Raw genomic sequence first — 16,176 nt, 5'->3', positions numbered from 1 at the left:
ATGTGGTCTGATGCGACAAAAATTGAGCTTTTTGGTCTAAACTCCACTCACCGTGTTTGGTGGAAGAAGAAGGATGAGTACAATCCCAAGAACACCATCCCAACCGTGAAGCATGGAGGTGTAAAAATCATTCTTTGGGGATTCTTTTTATGCAAAGGGGACAGGACGACTGCACCGTATTGAAGGGAAGATCTTGGCCAACAACCTCCTTCCCTCAGCAAGAGCATTGAAGATGGGTCGTGGCTGGGTCTTCCAGCATGACAACAACCCGAAACACACTGCCAGGACAACCTAAGAGTGGCTCCGTAAGAAGCATCTCAAGGTCCTGGAGTGGCCTAGCCAGTCTCCAGACCTGAACCCAATAGAAAATCTTTGGAGGGAGCTGAAAGTCTGTATTGCCCAGCGACAACCCCAAAACCTGAAGGATCTGGAGAAGGTCTGTATGGAGGAGTGGGCCAAAATCCCTGCTGCAGTGTGTGCAAACCTGGTCAAGAACTACAGGAAACATATGATCTCTGTAATTGCAAACAAAGGTTTCTGTACCAAATATTAAGTTCTGCTTTTCTGATTTATCAAATACGTAAGTCATGCAATAAAATGCAATTAATTACTTAATCAAACAATGTGGTTTTCTGGATTTTTTTTACTTATAATTGAAGTGTACCTATGATAAAGAAAAACTCGGCAGTGTATATCAAATATTTGTTCTCCCCACTGTATATTGCTTTATTGGCAGGAAAAACTTTGTGAAAAATTGGTAAAGCATAATGGAATACAGTAAATGCTATACATTCACCTAAAGGATTATTAGGAACACCTGTTCAATTTCTCATTAATGCAATTATCTAAGCAACCAATCACATGGCAGTTGCTTCAATGCATTTAGGGGTGTGGTCCTGGTCAAGACAATCTCCTGAACTCCAAACAGTGATTTAAGCAATTTTGAGCGTGGCATGGTTGTTGGTGGCAGACGGGCCGGTCTGAGTATTTCACAATCTGCTCAGTTACTGATTTTCACGCACAACCATTTCTAGGGTTTACAAAGAATGGTCTGAAAAGGGAAAAACATCCAGTATGCGGCAGTCCTGTGGGCGAAAATGCCTTGTTGATGGTAGAGGTCAGAGGAGAATGGGCCCACTGATTCAAGCTGATAGAAGAGCAACTTTGACTGAAATAACCACTCGTTACAACCGAGGTATGCAGCAAAGCATTTGTGAAGCCACAACACGCACAACCTTGTGGCGGATGGGCTACAACAGCAGAAGACCCCATCGGGTACCACTCATCTCCACTACAAATAGGAAAAAGCTCAGCAAAATTGGACAGTTGAAGACTGGAAGAATGTTGCCTGGTCTGATGAATCTCGATTTCTGTTGAGACATTCAGATGGTAGAGTCAGAATTTGGCGTAAACAGAATGAGAACATGGATCCATCATGCCTTGTTACCACTGTGCAGGCTGGTGGTGGTGGTGTAATGGTGTGGGGGATGTTGTCTTGGCACACTTTAGGCCCCTTAGTGCCAATTGGGCATCGTTTAAATGCCACGGCCTACCTGAGCATTGTTTCTAACCATGTCCATCCCTTTATGACCACCATGTACCCATCCTCTGATGGCTACTTCCAGCAGGATAATGCACCATGTCACAAAGCTCGAATAATTTCAAATTGGTTTCTTGAACATGACAATGAGTTCACTGTACTGAAATGGCCCCCACAGTCACCAGATCTCAACCCAATAGAGCATCTTTGGGATGTGGTGGAACGGGAGCTTCGTGCCCTGGATGTCCCACAAATCTCCATCAACTGCAAGATGCTATCCTATCAATATGGGCCAACATTTCTAAAGAATGCTTTCAGCACGTAGAATTAAGGCAGTTCTGAAGGCGAAAGCGGGTCAAACACATTAATAGTATGGTGTTCCTAATAATCCTTTAGGTGAGTGTACATTGTAATTACACTGAACAAAATTATAAATGTAACACTTTTGTTTTTGCCCCCATTTATCATGAGCTGAACTCAAAGATCTAAGACTTTCTCTATCTACACAAAAGGCCTATTTCTCTCAAATACTGTTCACAAATCTGTCTAAATCTGTGTTAATGAGCATTTCTCTTTTGCCAAGATAATCCATACACCTCACGTGTGGCATATCAAGATGCTGATTAGACAGCATGATTATTGCACAGGTGTGCCTTTGGGTGGCCACAATAAAAAGTCACTCTAAAATGTGCATATTTGTTTTATTTAATGACATGTAAACAATGTGCCGCGGATGTCGATTGCTAAGGGTTAACGTGTTGGAATAAAATGCACTTTGGGGCATGTTGTACAAATATTATTAATTGGTTGTTTTGTGTTCCCTTTTCTGGTCCCTTTAGCCCACTGATCCAAAAGACCTGACCACCAAAGGCGTCAACATCAGATTACAAATTCAAAGTACTGAAGGTCCTGAAGTGTTCTTCCAGAACATGAGTGATGTTGCTGGAAGAACAAATTGCCTGCCATGGACTGAGGGATATCCCCAATGCCTTTGCAGTAATGATGGATCTGCTGTATGCTCTTAACATTGATTACCCGAAGGAGTTAAAATACACATTTGAGGTGATTCAGAAAATTATCATGAACTTTGGGGGTGAGGGCTGCTCTGCCAGGGTAAATAGCCTTCGCAACAACATGCTTAAGCACTGAAACTGTCAACAAAAAAGCAAAGGAAAATGTATGACCAATGAAGGGTACACAGTATCAAAAAAGCTAAATAAGGCAAATTACGTTAAAAAGCCTTTAATAGAGCTAAGAACATGGTAAACACTAAGGTAAACACTTTTCTTTTTTGTATACCAGTAAACACTAAGGTAAACACTTTTCTTTTTTGTATACCAGTTTAGCGTTTATTAAAACATCTGATTGATGTTTTTTTACTTAAGGACTTCCAGTTTCAGATGGTTAATAGTAATATTAAACTTGTTGCCATTAAAATACATTGTGATTTCAGCTGTTGCACAATGAAAATTCTAATGTCAATTTTTTTTTTTTCCAAATGAACGTCAAGTTGTTTTGGTGTCTGTTTCAACAGAGCACCTTTTCCCTTATTGAGTATAGTTGTTTCACAAAGAATATACATGGTTTTGTGTTTGTTGCTTTTACGATTCAAGAACAAGCAAATTTGTGATTTTAGCTGTTGTACAATGGAAATTCCAATGTCAATAAGTTGTTTTTTAACATAAAATAATGTCAAGTTCTTTTGGCGTCTGTGTCAACAGAGATTTTCCCTTTATAGTGCGTATTGTTTAACAAATAATATTGAGTGTTTACATCCAACAATGCATTGTTTTGTGTTTGTCGCTTTTTCAAGAACAGGCAAATCGTATCTCCCTTTATTGGAGCTTTTATGCACTTGTATTTGTTTTAGTCTGAACATGGAACATGAAGTTATAATGAACAATAACTTGAAAAATGTTTTGACATTAAGTGCCCTTTTTATTTTGGCATAAACAATTGGAACAATTTATTGCACAGGAAACATTTTATTATTGAACTGTTTAAATACATTTGTTTTATCTGAAAAACTACATTTTTGAAATGCATCTATATTTTAGAAAAATGTGTCCAGTTCTTTAGAGTTTAAGAAGTTGACAACTTCAAAGGTTAAGTCAAGTCAATGCAACTGGGTAACAAATGGGGAAAGTTAAAACAACTAAACCACGAGAGTTGAATACACTAACCGCTTTATTGTTTTAACTATCAAATGAGTTCTCTCCACTTAATAATTTGTTAAAGCAACTATAGTATTATAGTTGTTACAACTAACAAAAGCTCTTCAAACACATTGATTTGAAGTTAATTTGATTAATTATTAAATGCAAATTCGTCATTTAATTGGGTTGAAATAACTTAATCAGAAGTTAATAGATTTGGTTTGACTTAACATTGTATAATATTTTTTTACAGTGTGCGCATAATTTGTCTTTTCTCTTAAACCCTTAATTCTGTGGACAAACTTGCAGTAAAATAATTAGTAAAGTCACATTTAAATGGAAAATTCATAAGCACAAATAAGAATGACAATTATATACTTTCAAAATAGCTTTTTTTCCACCTGTTTACTAAGTTGTTATGGAGGATTATCATTCTTACATGTAACACCTTGTTCCTACATAACTACCCATTCTTACCACGTACTTACAATCTTGTTGCTACATAGTTACATGGGAACTACCCTGTAAGTAAAAGGCTGTAATTTGAAGGGTTACCCATATGTTTTTGTACAATTTGAGCACCTCAACTTTTTTGGAAACAGGTTGTAGTATGTCTTTTGAGAACGCTGTGTAGTTTCACTGTAGGAGAGTTAAAGGAGGAAGAAGAAAGAGTAGCAGAGCTGAGCTCAGTGCAGCCTACTGTAACTCTCATAGCCCTCTAGCCGGTCCCCCCGGGGGGTGTTGTTGTCAGACTGAAATATGGCATCTAACACCAAATCAGAACCCCGCCAGGAACACTTTGTGCCTGACCGTACCGTTCTCCTGGGACGCTACCTCAATCACTCACATACAGCTTCCCTATTGGCCGTTGGGCCCATCATTCAGCTCAAAGGGCAGAGGTAGGAACTTTTAAGGGTGCACTGCAATTTAGCATAAGAATGTTGACTCGGAGAATGAGAAACCCAAACTTCGTGGTGACTAAGCCACAGTCTTTCCCTACCTGGCTGACTGCTGAATAAACACAGCTGCTTTAATTTGGGATAGAGGATAAGAAGGAAAAATACCTGGACCCAAACATGGAGCACTTTCTTGGGATTGCTTTTTCAGGGCTTTTGGGGAGAGGCTGGATTACATACAGTGGGGAGAACAAGTATTTGATACACTGCCGATTCTGCGGGTTTTCCTACTCACAAAGCATGTAGAGGTCTGTAATTTTTTTTATCATAGGTACACTTCAATTATAAGAGATGGAATCTAAAAAGAAAATCCAGAAAATCACATTGTATGATTTTTTTATAATTAATTTGCATTTTATTGCATGACATAAGTATTTGATACATCAGAAAAGCAGAACTATATATTTTGTACAGAAACCTTTGTTTGCAATTACAGAGATCATACGTTTCCTGTAGTTCTTCACCAGGTTTGCACACACTGCAGCAGGGAGATTGACCGTCATCTTGAACTTCTTCCATTTTCTAACAATTGCACCAACAGTTGTTGCCTTCTCACCAAGTTGCTTGCCTATTGTCCTGTAGCCCATCCCAGCCTTGTGCAGGTCTACAATTTAATCCCTGATGTCCTTACACAGCTCTCTGGTCTTGGCCATTGTGGAGAGGTTGGAGTCTATTTGATTGAGTGTGTGGACAGGTGTCTTTTATACAGGTAACGAGTTCAAACAGGTGCAGTTAATACAGTAATGTGTGGAGAACAGGAGGGCTTCTTAAAGAAAAACAAACAGGTCTGTGAGTGCCGGACTTCTTACTGGTTGGTAGGTGATCAAATACTTGTCTTGCAATAAAATGCAAATTATTTATAAAAAAAACATACAATGTGATTTTCTGGATTTTAGTTTTAGTGTACCTATGATAAAGTGTACCCCACTGTAATTGCAAATAACAGCAAGCAAAGAAGAGATTGGGTGGTGTTTGAAGATACGGTGATACTTCTACTCATCATGCAAACTCACATTCGCACATGGCATCTCTCGCTGTCTCTCAAGGTGACATAAGAATTGATTGATAGCTCAGTCAATAAACCAAATCAGATACCATAAATAATCCAGGCCCATATTTCACCGACCACACCCCCTTCCAACTACCCCATCTGAGGTGGTGAAATCACTGGCTGTGATACACATTTGTGCAGGCTAAACACACAACCCTTGCAGAAGGGGACAACTTTATCCTCTGTTTATTTTTTAAATTACAGCAGCTTGCACTACATCAGCAGCTCTGGGGTCAGCCCCAGGGAGGGCTGTCGAGAGGTAGGCAGGGAAATGGGAGACATTGTGGGAGGAGCAGGGAATCCCTTGGGCCATGGAACTTTCCAGACAGAGGCCCCAGCAGCAGAACCACAAGGTAGGCTCTGTTCAGGGCATGGACCTGGCATGCTTGATAAGTTGGATCTTTGCTAACTACCTTATGAAAGCAGAATCCAGTGGTGATGAGACGACATGGGAATGTAACATCCTTAGCCCTTGTGTCAGAAGAGAGAATAATCAAATGCTCTACATTGGGACATTTTAGTGACATAACGGACACTTCTATTCAGAGCAACATTGATTGCATGCATTAACTACATACAGTACTTTTTACAAAAGAAAAGAGAATGAGTGGGCTAATTGAAAGCTAGGGATTATTAGGTGACAATGATGATGAGAGGGCAGTTTGAAATTTAAATATTGCTGGGACATTTGGGTTAACAACCCAACTCTCATGATGTGTCATAGGATCTTTACTGACCAAAGAGTCAGAACAGCTGTTCAACATTCTCTCCGAAAGACGTTTCCCTATTCAGAGCAATGTCCCCTTCACTGACTTGGGGTATTGGGAATTTATCTTTAGACCAGATGGAAGTGTTCCCCCTTACCAGCCCTCCAACACCATTTCCAGCAACATCTGGTCTCTGATGCACAGATAGACCAGGACCAACCCTGCTTAACTTCAAAGGATAGCTTGCAGTGGGATGCAGGATCTACACACTGCTACACCAAGTAATCCCCCCTCCAACCTGCCCCTCTGTCAATCCATACCTTCACTTGACACAGAGTAGAATCCCCTTCTGATAGATCAGCACCTGCCTTTTAGGCCCAGGGCCAAACCTAAGTCATACTTCTTTTGTTATACAAATAGTTAAATCATCCACTGAAACAGAATGATTGCTCCAGGTCTCGGAACAGGGCATAACTGGCCCTCTGCCGTGCCTTTGACCGGATCTGGGAAGACACTGACTAGACACCAAGAATCTCCCCAGAATGTAGAATTCCCGTGCATATTAACAATAGGCAGAAATCTTTTATACAGTACAGTAACATTGATCCTCAATAAGTTGTACATTTGGACAACTTGTGCTTGTTGATGATGATACCAGAGGTACATACATGGATATTTGTTTTCAATAATATATTTATTGATATACTAAATTGTTTTTTAATGACTTAAGGGATACATCCTGCCTACTGTAAATCTCCACTGATGCCGCTGCTAAAAATCAGCTTGCATTTGAGAGATATTCCTGGATGAGAGAGTAATTTCTAAAAGCACAACAGACACACAGTTTTGTAATTGCTTACTATTACCGTGAACAGCCAATAGTATATTATTGAATAGGCATAAGCTCTTTTTAATTGCTCCCTTTGAACATCTTTCATGGATCACACTACCCACATGCTGTCATGGTTTGATGGTGTACATAGGGCCCAGGGAATCGAGTTTTAGATCAGTGTTTTCAAACTCAGTGTGTCTCCAAGGAGGCCATGAGATGATTCTAAGGGATCATGATTGTAAAATTGAATTGGAAAGTATATACTTATATCTATATTGGAATAGCCATAGAAAGGGCCAGTTTAAGAAATCCACCCTGATTTCAATAAATCCGTAATATATTTTGCATAGCTTACAGCTGAGCAGAGCCATTTTCAGGATTAACCCCAATGGATAAACGCACCAGCAAAATCCAATTCTACTTCATTTACATTACAGAAGCAAATACCGTTTTTATACCACACAAAGGACCAAAATAAGGCTCTAAAAACTGACATGAAAAACTGATAGATTAAAATGATTAAAATGGGGTCTTGATAGCAACCCATAAGAGTCCAATAACAAGACACACAGACTAATATAATTTCCATTGGCACAGCACATGATGAATTCTAAGCTGCAATGGTGATGGCCAATACACTCATTGTGGGAAAATAGCTTACCTCTAGAGAAATACTATGTAATATATTGCAACTTTTTTGAGTTTTTAAGAAACAAAAATGCAGTCTTTTATTTTCAGCAGTAGGCATTTGAAACCACAGCCTTTTCCCATGATGGTATTTTGACATTTGCGCAAGACAAAAATCAACTGAACAAATATTATCCCATGATGGCAGTTCACATTCAAATAGGGACTAGGACCTATACATAATGTACCTATGAGTTAATAGCCAAATTGAAGACAAAACCCTTCTAGAGGTATACCCACATATGGTTAGTAATTTTCAGAAATTCTGTAAATAGTAGGACAATAAATACTTTTGAAATCAAACCACTATGAGGTACACTATGACGTATAGATTGTTAGCTTTTATTTTAAGGGTATTTGTGAATATGTTGGTTTCACCTTTCAGCAATGACAACAACTTTCTATTACACAGTTTAGGGCAAGGTTCGACAAGGTCCCGCAGATGGCCTGAGGACAAAACTGGCCCGCCAGGAATAATATCTGGCCCACATGACAAAACTGGCCCGCCAGCAATAATATCTGGCCCGCGGCATGATTATTTTTACAGCGGCTGCTGCTGAAATAGATCTCAGTCATGACAGTAATATTTACTCACATAAACACCTCTTTAGTTTTTTTACCTACAAAATAAAAGTGCAAGAATGTTTTTTGCAACAATGCTTATTTGGAGTTGAATTGAGAGTTTCCATAACGTGGTGGAGGGGTTTGAGTACCCGAGTGACCCTAGGAGCTATGTTGTCTGGGGCTATATGCCCCTGGTAGGGTCTCCCAAGGCAAACAGGTCCTAGGCGACGGGTCAGACTAAGAGCGGTTCAAAACCCCCTTAATGATGAAAACAATTATGAGTTCCGTGATGTCGCCCGGTATGGCGCAGCCGGGGCCCCACCCTGGAGCCAGGCCCGGGGTTGGGGCTCGTACGCGAGCACCTGGTGGCTGGGCCTTTCCCCATGGGGCCCGGCCTGGCTCAGCCCGAACGAGCGACGTGGGCCAGCCTTCCCGTGGGCTCATCACCTGCGGGAGGGACCATAAGGGGCCGGTGTGGAGAGGATCAGGCGGCAGTCGAAGGCGGGGGCCTAGACAGCCCGATCCCTGGACACGGAAACTAGCTCAAGGGACGTGGAATGTCACCTCGCTGGCGGGGAAGGAGCCTGAGATCGTGCGTGAGGTTGAGAGGTTCCGACTAGAGGTAGTCGGGATCACCTCTACGCACGGCTTGGTCTCTGGAACCACACTCCTTGAGAGAGGATGGACTCTTCACCACTCTGGAGTTGCCCAAGGTGAGAGGCGGCGGGCTGGTGTGGGTTTGCTTATAGCTCCCCAGCTCTGCCGCCATGTGTTGGAGTTTACCCCGGTGAACGAGAGGGTCGTTTCCCTGCGCCTACGGGTCGGGATAGGTCTCTCACTGTTGTTTGTGCTTACGGGCCGAACGGCAGTGCAGAGTACCCGAACTTCTTGGAGTCTCTGGGAGGGGTGCTGGAAAGTGCTCCGACTGAGGACTCTATTGTTCTACTGGGGGACTTCAACGCCCACGTGGGCAACGACAGTGATACCTGGAGGTGCGTAATTGGGAGGAACGGCCCCCCTGATCTGAACTCGAGCGGTGTTCAGTTATTGGACTTCTGTGCTAGTCACAGTTTGTCCATAACGAACACCATGTTCAAGCATAATGGTGTCCATCAGTGCACGTGGCACCAGGACACCCTAGGCCGCAGGTCGATGATCGACTTTGTTGTCGTTTCATCTGACCTGCGGCCGTATGTCTTGGACACTCGGGTGAAGAGAGGGGCGGAGCTGTCAACTGATCACCACCTGGTGGATCCAATGACGGGGGAGGAAGCTGGACAGTCTCCTGTCAGAGAGATATTTAACTCCCACCTCCGGCAGAGCTTCGACTGGATCCCGAGGTAGGCTGGAGATATTGAGTCCGAATGGACCATGTTTCTCCACCGCCATTGTCGAAGCGGCCGCTCGGAGCTGTGGCCGTAAGATCCCCGAACCCGGTGGTGGACACCGGAAGTAAGGGATTCCGTCAAGCTAAAGAAGGAGTCCTATCAGGCCTGGTTGGCTTGTGGGACTCCTGAGAGGCCAAGCGGACTGCAGCCCGGGTGGTTGTGGAGGCAAAAACTCGGGCCTGGGAGGAGTTCGGTGAGGCCATGGAAAAGGACTATCGGCTGGTCTCGAAGAGATTCTGGCAAACCGTCTGGCGCCTCAGGAGAGGGAAACAGTGCCCTACCAACGCTGTTTACAGTAGAGGTGGGCAGCTGTTGACCTCAACTGGGGATGTCGTCCGGCGGTGGAAGGAGTACTTCGAGGATCTCCTCAATCCCGCCGTCACGTCTTCCATTGAGGAAGCAGAGGATGAGGGTTTAGAGGTGGACTCATCCATCACCCGGGCTGAAGTCACAGAGGTGGTCAAGAAACTCCTCGGTGGCAAGGCACCGGGGGTGGATGAGATCCGCCCTGAGTACCTCAACTCTCTGGATGTTGTGGGGCTGTCTTGGTTGACACACCTGTGCAACATCGCGTGGATTTGGAGATGGCATTCGACTGTGTCCCTCGCGGCATCCTGTGGAGAGTGCTTCGGGAATATGGGGTCCTGGGTCCTTTGCTAAGGGCTGTCAGGTCCCTGTACGACCGAAGCAGGAGCTTGTTCCGCATTGCCGGCAGTAAGTCAGACTTGTTCCCAGTGCATGTTGGACTCCGGCAGGGCTGCCCTTTGTCGCCGGTTCTGTTCGTAATTTTTATGGACAGAATTTCTAAGCGCAGCCAGGGGCCGGAGGGTGTCAGGTTTGGGGACCACACGATTTCGTCTCTGCTCTTTACGGATGATGTTGTCGTGTTGGCCCCTTCAAACCAGGACCTTCAGCATGCACTGGGACGGTTTGCAGCAGATTGTGAAGCGATGGGGATAAGAATCAGTACCTCCAAATCCGAGGCCATGGTCCTCAGTCGGAAAAGGGTGGCTTGCCCACTTCAGGTTGGTGGAGAGTGCCTGCCTCAAGTGGAGGAGTTTAAGTATCTAGGGGTCTTGTTCACGAGTGAGGGAAGGATGGAACGGGAGATTGACAGACGGATCGGTGTAGCTTCTGCAGTACTGCGGTCGATGTATCGGTCTGTCGTAGTGAAGAATTTACTGGTCAATCTACGTTCCTACTCTCACCTATGGTCATGAGCTTTGGGTCATGACTGAAAGGAAAAGATCCCGGATACAGGCGGCCGAAATGAGCTTTCTCGGCAGGGTGGCTGGGCGATCCCTTAGAGATAGGGTGAGAAGCTTGGTCACCCGGGAGGAGCTCAGAGTAGAGCCGCTGCTCCTCCACATCGAGAGGGGTCAGCTGAGGTGGCTTGGGCATCTGTTTCGGATGCCTCCGGAACGCCTTCCCGGGAAGGTGTTCTGGTCCCGTCCCACCGGGAGGAGACCCCGAGAAGACCTAGGACACGCTGGAGGGACTATGTCACCCAGCCGGCCTGGGAACGCCTCGGTGTCCCCCCGGAAGAGCTGGAGGAAGAGTCCAGGGAGAGGGAAGTCTGGGCATCTCTGCTTAGACTGCTGCCCCCGCGACCCGGCCCCGGATAAGCGGAAGATGATGGATGGATGGACTTTGAAAAGTTCTGAAAGGCATTCAATTATGGCTTGCTTGACACACCTCTGAAATAGCGATATTTTGTCTTCAGAAAGAGCTTTTGCTCTCAGCCTGACAGTATGTATCCTTTATTCTTCCCCAGCCCCATCCTCTAATATTTTTCTGTAAACATTTCTGCCATTCAGCATAATGATTTTTTTTTTGAAAGCATTATAAAGTTTAGTGTCAATGGTATTCCCTCATATTTTCATGCCTTTACTATGAAATTACACTGTATTGGGTTGAAAATAATGAAGAAATAAAATAATAGAAGGTAAAATATAAAGGCATCGACCAGACACAAACAAGTCAGGGGAGAATCTTTATTCAGCATGAGTCCTAGATGTTGACCTTCCATAGTTCTTACATGTTCTCCAATGATAACAAAATTAACACAGTCTTTTATGACAGGAAACATCGAAGGCTGTCAGTGTTCATAGCCAACAATTACACAGACTATTATAAGAAATAGTTTATCCTACAAAATACCCTTGTATGGTAAATTCCAACCCAACATATAGAAGATCAACATTTTGGATCCATCCAGTCGGTACTTAATTTGATGAATGAGTTTGTTTTAACCTATCCAGTGCAATCCCTGAGATCCCAACCCAATTTCTAAGTCTGTCAATTAAAATGTTGAGGTCTGTAGAGTCAAAACCTGCACTAAGATCCAGTAACAACGTTCTCCAGAGTCAGCATTCAACAAAAAGTAACCTTAACATGAGCAGTTTCAGTGCCTGAATGGAATTTCTCAAAAATAATACTGTGTTCCACCACATCAATTTTGGATAAGAAGTGCAGCTTCGAAGGCTTAGAATGCTAAATGGATGCAGCAAAGGACAGAGATCCTTAAAGAAAACCTGCTGAAGACCAGGAACATGGGAGAACATTCAACTTAGGGAAGAACATTGACCCCTAACAGACAGCCAAAAGGTCAGTGTCCTGAAGTGGCCCAGTAAAAGCCCACACCTGGTTTAGGTTTTATATGACTGACTTCAAAGTGGTGCTTCCTAATGTAGCCTACTCCTGTTTACTTCTGTGTTTCAGGAGTATTAGCACACCGTTCTGCATCCATGATCAAGAGCATTCTGCTTTTTTGTGCAGATTTTCTTGTCTATCTTTTTGATAAAAAGGAAGCTGAATTTGCCTTGCCTTGTTCACTTGTTGGCGCTGAGGCCCAGAATTATAAGCTGTTTCTGTTTTTTTTCATAACACACATTTCCCGAACGCTATTTCAGAGGTGTGTCAAGTAAGCCACAATTGAATGCCCTTCAGAACTTTTCAAAGTCAAAACTCTCAATTCAACTCCATATAAAGCATTGTTGCAAAAAACTTTCTTGCACTTTTATTTTGTAGGCAAAATAACTGAAGAGGTGTTTATGTGAGTAAATATTGCTATGATGACTGAGATCTATTTAAACAGCAGCCACTGTAAAAATCATAGACATAATAAAGAGTAGACGCCACATCGACCGCTACTGCCTACTGGCGCTGACGAGCCGTGGGACCGCCATCTTGGACAGGTCCGCCACTCCACTCAATGTAATCTGTTTTGGCAGGTGAAACGAGCTGTCAGCGCATTTAATTAATCATACCTCAGTGAATACCTTACTGATTTTCACGCAGGTTTTTTTGCTGCAAAGGTCATACATGTAGCTATGATACAGGACACATGGTTCGGCGTATTTTAATATTCATAGTTTTATATTCATCAAAACTGTGAACATAATCCCCAAAAAGGGAGAAAAACAGGAACATTTCCAGTTTGACAATGATTCTGATTGAAACACCTAATGTGTAAATAGTGGCAGTAAAGTCAGAAATATATATTTCTCTCTCTCTCATTTCACAGCCCCCATCCCAACATACACACATGGGTCCCAGTCTAAAATAGCAGGATGAAATGAAAAGTGACAGTTTTTATTTAAACTGCACATTTACTTTGTTGAAACTCCCTTGAAAAGTCTGCAAACTTAATTAATGTAGCAATTTTCAAAACACAGTTACAAGTGCTTTTCAGAACCCATTGGGAAAGAGATCAGGGCTAAGACAATCACAAACACAAGGACATAATGTAAAGATAAACTTCATTATACACAAGCTCACAAACCCAGGTTAAGGCAAAGGAGACCAACATTTGGATTCCTGGAGACACACACCATGAGGCTAGAGTTCATGAAACACAAACAAACAGAGGTATTTACAGACCCACCAACACTTACAGCAGTATTCACATAAAATGTGACAGACCACTGTTTTCAGGCAGTTTTAAGCCATTGCTTTCAGTTTCGGTGTTAATCTTGTCAGAATGATGACAGATATGACATAAAGATACTATGTGTGATGAGTAAGGTTAAAGTACAGATAGAAAGCTTAGAATTCATTTTGGGATGCTGGAATTTAGGATTGAAGTCTTGAATTGTCGCGGAACCACACACATGCACACGCTCTAAAACCCCTGAAAGAGGACAGTTCTTCCCCGTGCTCCCTTTCTGCAGTTCAAGAGAGTTGAGTTTGGTAATGTGGTGCAGCCTTATTTTGAGAAACACAGAAACAACCATTGACAACAAGTCAGAATGATGGTTGTCGATGCCAAACTGAGTCTCCTCAATGTGTTCCCCAAGCAGAAAAACATCCTCCGTTCCAATCTCCTCCGGGACGATGTCTGTGACTGTCGACACCTTACGAGCTGGCATTGGTGAAGCTTGGCGGATCACCCTCTCTGCAGCACTCAGCACCTTATTAAAATAATAATTTTAAAAAATACATTATATTTATATAGTGCTTTACACAGGTGAGACACCACACCGAACCATCAGGCGGCGGAAGATGGCCTGGAAGTGCCGATGGATTGTTATTCCAGCCTCCTTATATGGAAAACAGGCACACAATACATACATTACTCACAAGACAAAGATATTCATTAGGTATATTTTCAAAATTGTAATTAAAAAAACAACAACCCTACCTGACGCTCTGATTGAATTAAATAGGAGCTCCAAGTGATCTTGGCTGAACCTGTAGGTGAGCACATACCGCTGAACTAAATAATAAGCTTGTTTGAAAACCATTCTACTATCAGATGTTCTGCTGCCTTTATTTTAAGTGGGGTGGGTATGAGACATGAGAGGTAACTTACATTTGTTAGGGTGAATTACATGTGAATAATACACAGTGTTGGGCAAGTTACTTGGAAATTGCAGTGAGCTAAGCTATTAGTTACTCTGTCATGAATAAAGCTTCACTACACAAAAGCTACCACCCAGTCAAATGTAGCAAGCTAAGTAACACAAACACAGCAGTAGGCTAGTTCATTACATAGGAAGCTACTTTAAGTTGTGCTAATTTCACATGACAAGAAAAGTAGCTTGTATGGCCAAGCTACTTGGTAAATAAAGGAGTTACTACTACTGAAAAGTTCTGGAAATTGTGAAGCTACCACCAAAATACTAAGTTACTAGCTAAGCTAGTACTGCCCAACAATTATAATACAGTCTTTTATTTATATAAATATATATGATACAGTCTGTGCCACTTGTGTAAAATTAGCTGGCCAATGTTATATCAGTAATATTTGTTTTATTTCTACTATAGCATTCTTGCGTCAGTTGTAATCTAAGTCAGTGTTATAAAATATGACTTATCAAGCCTCAGTTCGCTGGGCGAACACCGGCTGGTGCAGTAAACATAGCCTAGCTAGCTGGATACGATTTCAGTACAGTAATATCAAAGATCCTAGCTCCTTCTAAACTCTCTGGTAATATTCTATTCACAAAATACAACCAATAGTGCGGTATAGTTAAATCTTACTTGTGAAAAGTAATCCCCCAAGCCCTACTTTCGATGGTCCGCCGATATGAGCAGGAGTATGCTGCACAGTGCTCTGGCATCGTTGCTTCTGCTGCTACGCAAATAGGAGTATGACCGGTCAAAGATGGCGGCCGTATTTCTTGCGCCCAGCAGCCAATGCGGCGTCTACTCTTTAATATGTCTATGGTAAAAATAATCATGCCTCAGGGCAGATATTATTGCTGGCGGGCCAGTTTTGTCACGTGGGCCAGATATTATTTCTGGCAGGCCAGTTTTGTCCCTCAGGCCATCTGCGGGACCTTGTCAAACCTTGCCCTAAACTGTGTAATAGAAAGTTTTGTCATTGCTGAAAGGTGAAACCAACATATACACAAATACCCTTAAAATAAAAGCAAATAATCTAGTAGTGGTTTGATTTCAAAAATATTTATTGTCCTATTAATTACAGAATTTCTGAAAATTACTAACCATGCGACTTATGTAGGGCTCCGTTGTCCGTTGTTACTGTATAATATTCCACTTGAGACAGCTCTTTTTCAATTTGTGCCTTGCATTTCTCGTACAGCTCTGGGATGGCAACTTGAGAAAAATGGTTGTGTAATGGCATTACGTACCGCTTGTCAAGCGACCGGATGTTTTTAAAACCCTATTTGGTAATTGTGTTAATTGGTCTTTGGCTACGTGAAATTTTATTTAATCTGTGATTTCTCTCTGCCGTTTAGAACCTCTGTCATATGGTGTAATACTGGCAAATGCATCCGAAATAGATTTTTGCTTTGGACGCCATTGAGACGCTTTGCACTGGTCATGC

General features: G+C 42.5%; 1 protein-coding gene and 1 long non-coding RNA gene across 4 annotated transcripts in view; one reads left to right on the top strand and one right to left on the bottom strand.

Moving 5' to 3' along the window:
* LOC105007202 overlaps positions 1–2,518 on the top strand; it is a 33,728-nt gene extending 31,210 nt beyond the window's left edge. The window contains exon 3 of the long non-coding RNA XR_827518.3: positions 2,380–2,518. This is a non-coding gene — a long non-coding RNA (uncharacterized LOC105007202). The remainder of the gene's footprint in view (positions 1–2,379) is intronic.
* Positions 1–16,176, bottom strand: part of LOC105007201 (transcription factor HIVEP3) — a 157,099-nt gene that overhangs the window by 85,061 nt on the left and 55,862 nt on the right. The window lies entirely within an intron of this gene.

The sequence above is a fragment of the Esox lucius genome, chromosome 20, assembly GCF_011004845.1.
Source record: "Esox lucius isolate fEsoLuc1 chromosome 20, fEsoLuc1.pri, whole genome shotgun sequence".
Lineage (NCBI taxonomy): Eukaryota > Metazoa > Chordata > Actinopteri > Esociformes > Esocidae > Esox > Esox lucius.
Note: the sequence above shows the minus strand (reverse complement) of the source record. Positions and strands in the feature narration are given on the sequence as shown.